This window comes from Benincasa hispida, chromosome 12 (assembly GCF_027475165.1).
Source record: "Benincasa hispida cultivar pf3 chromosome 12, pf3_genome.v1.1, whole genome shotgun sequence".
Lineage (NCBI taxonomy): Eukaryota > Viridiplantae > Streptophyta > Magnoliopsida > Cucurbitales > Cucurbitaceae > Benincasa > Benincasa hispida.
Window position 1 is genome coordinate 58,048,783 of NC_143489.1, and position 8,284 is coordinate 58,057,066.

General features: G+C 34.3%; 1 pseudogene; it reads left to right on the top strand.

Annotated features, from left to right (window-relative positions):
• The window catches only part of LOC150032088 (extra-large guanine nucleotide-binding protein 1-like), a 69,876-nt pseudogene extending 64,596 nt beyond the window's left edge, over positions 1-5,280 (top strand).
• The last annotated feature ends 3,004 nt before the right edge of the window (positions 5,281-8,284 follow it).

Consider the following 8,284-nt stretch of genomic DNA (forward strand, 5'->3'; position numbering starts at 1 on the left):
CAATGCAAGCTTTAACTAAAATAATTTGATGTGTGGACGTATAGTCCCTCTGCTTTAAAAATCTTAGTTCAAATGTAAAATGAAGCATGATTTCTAGTGAGTTTTATGCCACAATTTCTAAGTATGCTCCTTAACTTCAAAGTGTGCTTTAAAGTTGTAATATGACACATGTTGAGAAGATTTGATGAAGTATACTTCGGTGTTAAAAGGATTAAAACCATGCATTGGCCAACATTCCTTGAGATAGATTATTTTTCTAGACTTCTATATCTATGATACGTTTTCCAAAGGAATTCTTATTGCCTAGAATATTGAGTTTTAATCCAAACTATGTTTTTATAATGATTTTATTGAGAAAACCTAATATTGAAGGCATGAAGATATGAAGTTATCTAGGTCCCCTAGTACCTAAGGGATGACGGTATCTAGGGCATGAGTATATATAGCCTTTGGGGCTTGTCCACGTGCACGTAGGAGCAGTATTATCGACACTGATCATATCGAGATTACTCTACATCAGTTAAGGAATTTAACGTTAAGTGATCGAGCAAAAGGGCTCTCCCTAAACTAAAGATTGAGGATGACGGTTTTCTGGTAAGATGAATGATATCTGTGTTTTCTAGGTTTTGAAAGCACTTACCCTGTATATTTTCTATGGCTTTTAGATGATTTCTTAACCTTGAGATATAGAGTTTTATGCCTTATTTTTAACAACTATGTTCTCTTGCTATATTATTATACTAGTATGTCTTAAAAGAAGTCACTTACTAGGCATTTTTAGCTCACCTTTTCTAAATGTTTTCATTTTTCTCAGGTAGCGGTTGATTCCCTGGAGCCTAGCTAATTTGCTAGTCTTCCACATACTCTAAGTTCAAAAGGAACAAAAGAAGTTTAGGTGGTCCATCCTATTTTGTTTATTATCAAACCATCATGTACATATTAGGGGGAAAGGGTAGAACCTAAGATGGAACTACTGTTGTATAATTTTATGTAAATTATTTTGGCATGAATGTATGTGAGTGCATCTATGTTTAACTAAGATTGTGTGATGAAGAATCCGATTGAGCATATATTTATTAATTGATTATCAGATACAATAGATGCCATAGAGATAGGTATACAGAGTTAAGATAGGCAGTAGGTATCAAAAGAGGGTTGACATCTACTGTCTTCACACCTTTTCTTAGGTTAGGATAATCTGGGAGGGATGTGATACTGAACATATCATACTAGCATATAGAAATCTTTATACATGTCGTAGACCAACTAGCCATACTATGTAATACATAATCTCAAGATACATAGCAAAGCAAATTGTACCACTGGAAATTTTTTCTACTGTAGAAGTGTTAACTGTGATATCTTTCTTGGTAGTTGTGTGTCTGAGAAATAACATTTTTCAATTAAGTCTCATACTCATTAGAAACTCGGCATAAGGATTTCTACTACCAAGGAATGTAAAATTTACTCGAGTCAATCATCATGTTACTCTTTCGTCTTAAAATAATCGTATATCACTATTTTGACTCTACTAGGAATGAATCTAAAAATCTCTTTCAAATTAAGGTTCCTGAAGTCATTGGATACTATAGAGCATTTTTCAATCTAAAATACATCACTATAATCTCATAATAATTGTATCTGACTCCTAAAGATAGTTTTTAAAAAGAGAACCATCATGATTCATAAATCTATCTCAACAGTATTCATTTCCGTAGAGTTGGTAATTTCATTATCCATGAAAGAGAAAACATACTATCTATAGCACTCCAAGTCTAGGATTTGGAATCCGAATCTAGAACCTAAAAGCCCCGACAATCCCATGCAACCTGGTTACGCTATCATAATTAATCCATAACACACTAGAAGAAATTCGGGCTTTAATATCGGTTGGAAAAAGTGAAATCGGATGTATAATGTCGGTTTAAAAAAAATGGATCTTTAATGTCGGTTTTAAACCGACATTGAAGATGGGCTTTAATGTCGGTTTAAAACCGACATTAAAGGTGTAATTTTTTTTCTTATTTTATTAAATAATATATCCCTAAATCCCTAAATCTGCCGCCTCTTCAACTTGTACTCCCCTCTCTTCACTCTCGTCATCGAAAAGACCACCGACATATCCCCAAATCAAATCTTTGAAGTCGCCGAGATCTACCTGTCCTCAAAAATCACCTTCGACACTGGCTGCCTCCGCATGGTTTTTGCCTGCTCATCGATCAGTCAAGGAAATTCTTCTGAGTTATTAGGTGACGCTGAAAGCTCTTGCACGATAGAGTTTTCTGGAAGCTTTAATAAATCGTAGCGAAACTCGAGTTCTTTGATAGCTTCAAATTGTAGGAAGGAAAGCATAAATTTCGATGATATCAATCAAGTTGACTGGGTTTCCACAGAATCAATACCGAGTACGGACTATCCATCTTCCCGCATTTCATCTATGAAAGTTGTAAATGAGGGAGGTGGTGATGGAAGGTGGTCAGTTGCAACATTTCTTGACCCCGAGTCTGATTATACATATAATGAAGAGTATAGTCAGGATGTGACAGAAAATTGCGAATGAGAAGAGAACCACTAAGAAAAGGAAAGAGATGATCTTGTTATCAATGCTGCAAGGGGAACCGGTTTACTGAAAAGAAGGTCTGCATCATGTGTGATGCCAAGTATTGTAGCAACTGTGTGCTTAGAGCTATGGGTTCAATGCTTGAAGGTCACAAATGTGTTGCTTGAACAGGTTTTCCTATTGATGAGTCTAAGCGAGGAAATTTGGGAAAATGTTCCAAAATGCTTAAGAGACTGGTGAATGAGTTGGAGATTCGACAGGTTATGAAGGCTGAGAAATGTTGTGAGGCGAATCAGCTGCCACCAGAGTATGTTTGTGTGAATGGGGAACCTTTATCTTTTGAGGAGCTTACAATGCTACAGACTTTCCCCAACCAACCAAAGAAGCTAAAACCAGGAAATTATTGGTATGACAAAGTTTCTGGTCTGTGGGGAAATGTGAATCTTGTTACCTTGACTTTTCCTCCTTTTCTTTTATTTTCAAGACGTAATTCTTGGTTATGCAGTTAAACTTTCTAATCTATTTGACAGGAAGGACAGAAACCTTCAAAGATAATTACTCCTCATCTTAACATCGGTGGGCCTATTAAGGCAGATGCTAGCAATGGAAATACAAAGATTTTTATAAATGGCCGAGAAATTACAAAAGTAGAACTCCGGATGCTGCAGGTAAATTTTGTACCTGTAACCTTTGTCTCTAGCATAAACTTCTAAAGTTAAAAGGGAATATTTGATCGTTGTAGTTGGTTGGAGTTCAATGCGCTGCTAATCCACACTTTTGGGTCAATGAGGATGGATCGTACCAAGAGAAGAGTCAGAAGAACACCAAAGGGTACATATGGGGGAAGGTACTATCTTGTGCAAATAGACAGTTAATTTTGATTTCAGCTTACATATGTAGCTATAACTAGTCATATCACTAGATTGTCTTTGGACAGTTCCATTGGTGGTTATATTATGAGAAATGGTGCTCCATTTATTTTATCTCTGAGATAATGTGTGTACTCTATAGATTTCTTTAGTAATCTCAATTTTGTCTACATTGCACTCCTTGATTGCAAATCTTTAGTAGTCCAATCAAGTTGGCAATCTCATTTTCTAAATGCTTTTGCAGGCCAAAATTCTATATAAGGATGCACCTTCCTCTAAAGATGAACGTGAAATTATTAAGTTGAAGATCCAAAGCAATGTGTACGGATATCTTGGTATAATTCTTGAAGGCCGTGAGCGATTTGAGGAGGAAAGTTTGGCTGAAATAAGGAAAAAAACTATCTGATGAAGTTGACCCTGCTGATAAGAGTTATGATTCTTGCCTCAATATCTATTCAAGGCATTAAACAAAGTTACTGTTCATGTGCTTGCTAGTTACCTTGAACAGCAATTTTGGATAATGACTTAGGCTTTTTAGATTTAGCATTCAATTGTCTGTCAAATGCACAATTAGTGTTGAATAGTGAGCTTAAATATGGAAAAATTCTTATGTCTTCTAGGTCTCAACCTTGAAGCGGGCATGGGTGCCCTTTGGATCAGTGGGAGTGGGCCACCAATACTGGGATATCAGGACAAAAAACTGATCATCTTGAGCCTAGAGCCAAGGATATAAAACCTTTTACTAAAGACATCAAAAGCTCTGGGATACGTATCAATCTAACTATACATGATTACACACTACTCTGTCCTCAAAGGCAATATGCAGTGCCCTCGTCAATTAGATTCTGTAGGATGAGAGTACTATGTGCAAAGTATATACACGAAATAGTGCACAATCCTACTACTCCCACTACTAGCCTCCTACGTAAATTATTTATTTTTTATATAGTGTTAGTTTTAATCTAATAAATGGACGTAAAGTTATGTTGAATTTATCTTTTTTTTTTTTCCTTTTTGTAGTTCAATACAAAAGATACATATACGCAACGAGAGATCGACGTAATTCGGACCCAATGGGCATGAATGTAAATTTATCTAACCATGATCTTTGTGAATGGAATTAGTACTAATATGATATTTTTTAATGAGAGAAATGATGGCTTGGTGTAAGTATTCTATGAAAGTCTGGTTCTAATATTGTGATTCTTGTTTGTGGATAAATTCATAGGTGGAAGACATGATCATTTTATTATTGGAAGCTTTATTCATGGAGTATTTGGTGCCCCAAGAATATGTCCAGATAATGAGAGAATATATGTTGAACAAATGTCCAGTATCCCCGTACAATCAAGTGTATGAAGTGTTCAAGAGAGAGCTTGGCATGACACCGGATAAGGTATATTTACTTGGCTAAACCTATTTCATATAATCAGATTATGCATTCATTCTATTGAATGGAGATTACTTTTGCAATCTGACAGAAGCTGGTTATCTTGATTGTGTTACTGTTACATATGAGTTGGCACTTTTGTTTTCTGTATCCTGGTCACATTATAGCACGTTTCAATGTGTGTGAAAAATTGAAGTTTCATTAACATTTGGCCTTTCATATGATTATAGTTATAATATTAATTTTTCTACTTGGATCAGAGTCTGCCTGAGGTTCATGCAAATGCGGCAGAAACATTATGTGCTATAGCCCGTAATGCCCCATCTGCTCTTGCTGCCAAACTTTATAGCCCCAGGTTGACCAAGAACCGCTTCTTTATTTTTCAGTTTTTATGGTAGTATGTAGATAAGTCATCGGTGTTTTGACTTATCAATCACTTCTTATGCAGTTTTGTTGCATGATCATGCTTTGGAAGATTCACATTCAAAGTCTGGCCTTGTGCATTCACTTTCTGTATGCATTTCTTTGTTGGATCCAAAGAGACCATCAACGTATTCTCCTTTGTTTCACTCTTTCTGAAATCAACATATGTATGAATGTCTAGTTCCTGTTGATCCAGAGACTGTTGGTGCAATGCTCCCTCAACTTGGTTAGTATATGATGCTAGTTTCATTTATTTGATGGTGCCTTAGTTCACACTTGTGCTCTCTATAATCTCTAAATCAATGGGCTAGATGTATAAAAGAAACCGTAGAAGGCATACAACTATCAATATTAGGTCAATAATCATCAATATTAATATCGGTTGCAACCGACATTGAAGGTCTTTAATGTCGGTTACAACCAACATTGAAGGCTGTGTTATTGGTGTTATTGAAGTCCTTTAATGTCGGTTTAAAACCGACATTAAAGGCAACCGATATTAAAGGGCTTTAATAACACTATCTTTAATGTTGATTGCCAACCGACATTAAAGCCCAAATTTCTTCTAGTGACAATTGATATATAGTCACCTGGATCTATCTTTCTTCCTTAATAAACAAAACTTGAGCTCTAAGACAAATCGTTAGGGCATATGAAAACTTTGTTAAAGAGTTCATATATATGTGACCTACTATTCAAATCTATCCAAACCACTCTAAAAAAATAAATTAAGAATGAAAATTCCCTATACTCAACTTCATCTCTTGTGCTAGTGGGTATCTTAGGATATCTAATTTACTTAATCTCAGCACCTATGTAACTTTCGCTAGATTATTTTCCTTTATTAATGAAAATGATGGCTTTGCTAGTTCATGTTTCTACTTTACACACAAAATCAAAATCTCTTGAACTTTGATAACACTTTTAATCATTTACCTGTTCATTGATAAAGTTTCAACTTTTTTACATCAATAATTTTCAAACAACTATTGTTACTAACAACTCCACTTTAGATTATCTCCGTTTAACCTTTTAGTTTTTAGAAAATATACACATGCTAAAGTAGAGTTTCACAATCAATATTTCATGCAATCCCTTTCAACTAACACCTCAAAGTTCCAAAATGCAATGAGATTTTCTTTTGTATCAAATTCAAAAAGGCATGCAAAAACACCAACAAAATATAGACCATCAAGTCATACTTATGTGTTTCGAGTTTTGAGTCTCAACATATTAATTTGCTTTTTTTTTCCAAGTAACAAACCATTTTTTTCATTTTCCACACCTTTATCTTTGCTTAATCCAGTAAATTCAAGGTGCTCTTTTTTACTTTCCAAGTGAAACATAATCTCTATACCAAAACATATGAGTATTTATAACTTTTTAATATTCCACAATTCTATTCCAAACTTCATGTTTTAGTAGGGCAAACCCCACGAATTTTTATCGTTTTTAAACTCCATGAGTTTTTCTCTTGATCAAGCCTACCAAATAGGATCTCTTCCTCACAACAAGGGTATGGATATACTCTAGGTACCCTGGACACAATTCCTCAATTTGAACCAATAACATTTTGCTTTTCCACTATGAGTTTAAAGCCACTTCAACCATTTTGGCTTCCTTTGACAAATTCACCCTACCTTGGTCTTATAAAGAGTTCCTTACATTGTCACTTTTTCTCCTACTAGAATTTTTTCCTTTTTAATTACGTTACATGAAGAACCAAAACACAACACCTTACTCAAACCACCAATCTTCGATACCACGAAAGTGATCATGACCAATTAATCAATTCAAAATTCTCTATGAGACATTTGACTTTAATATTTAGCAACTTTTAATCAAACTATAGTCACTTCTCCTTCTCTTTCTTGTCTACAAAACAATTTAATCTTGTATCTAATTACGTGAATTGTGAAAGAATTTATTGTACTACCATCAATCTCATTACTATTGCGAATCATAATATTATTCCTTTGTGAATTTTCAATTAGACTACTTCATTCTCTGCCTTAAGCAAATACATCATTTAATATCTTCACTGCCATCTCACCACACTACATAATTTTATCAGGCATTAGGATCTTTGAGCTGAAATATAATCTTTTCTTACAACCATGTCATTAGAGAAAATAATGTCAAGTGATCTTTTAACATCTACTGCTTTCTCATTAAATCATAGATGCATATCCAACCAATACTAACTTCTATCAAGATGTTAAACAAGCATTAGAAAATAGCTTGTGCTATTTAAACTAAACAAATACTTCCATGTAAAACTTTCATGATAATTTTACTAAACAAACGTACTTGGCATTGACGAGGAATTCATTGATGCGCCATAGGAACATTCTAGACTTATAATGTAACCAGCCTATAGAACCAATAACCTTGAACTCTGTATAACGACTTGACTATTCGAAATCTCTAATTAGGTCATTACTACTTTGTAAGCAATTTAAAAAAAAAAATCTAACTAAACATTTCGATGTAAAATAGGAGTTTTCTAAATGCATAAATTCTCACTAAAATCAAACAAGATTTGGTTTGGGATCCCTAAAAAACTTTTTAAAACAATAAATTGGTAGTTTCTAAACCGATTAGTTCTCAATGTAAACATCCAAAACAAACATGGAAACATAAGTTTTAGTGGAAGCATCATATTTAGTCCCATGGCACTGTCAATAGATCTCCTTGTCAAGTGCCTCTGGTACATTATTTCCTTTATCTGAAAAACATAATATAATAAAAAGTGAGTATTCAAGGGATTGGAATACCTCAAATGAAAGTAAATGAATGCATAGTGTCTTAATTTTGTTTTATAGAACACAAAACTCAGAGGGGCGAAAACTCTGATAAACATAATTAACTAAGCATGCATATCTGCTTTAAATATAGAGAGGAAAAGGGGTCGAGAAACTCACCCTTGAAGAACCAAAATCTTTACGTTTCCTCTCCACAGCACAAACACAAACAAATCTCCTTTTGTTCTCTCGAACTCAGCAATTTCATGAATACATCACTACAACATAACCAAAAAAG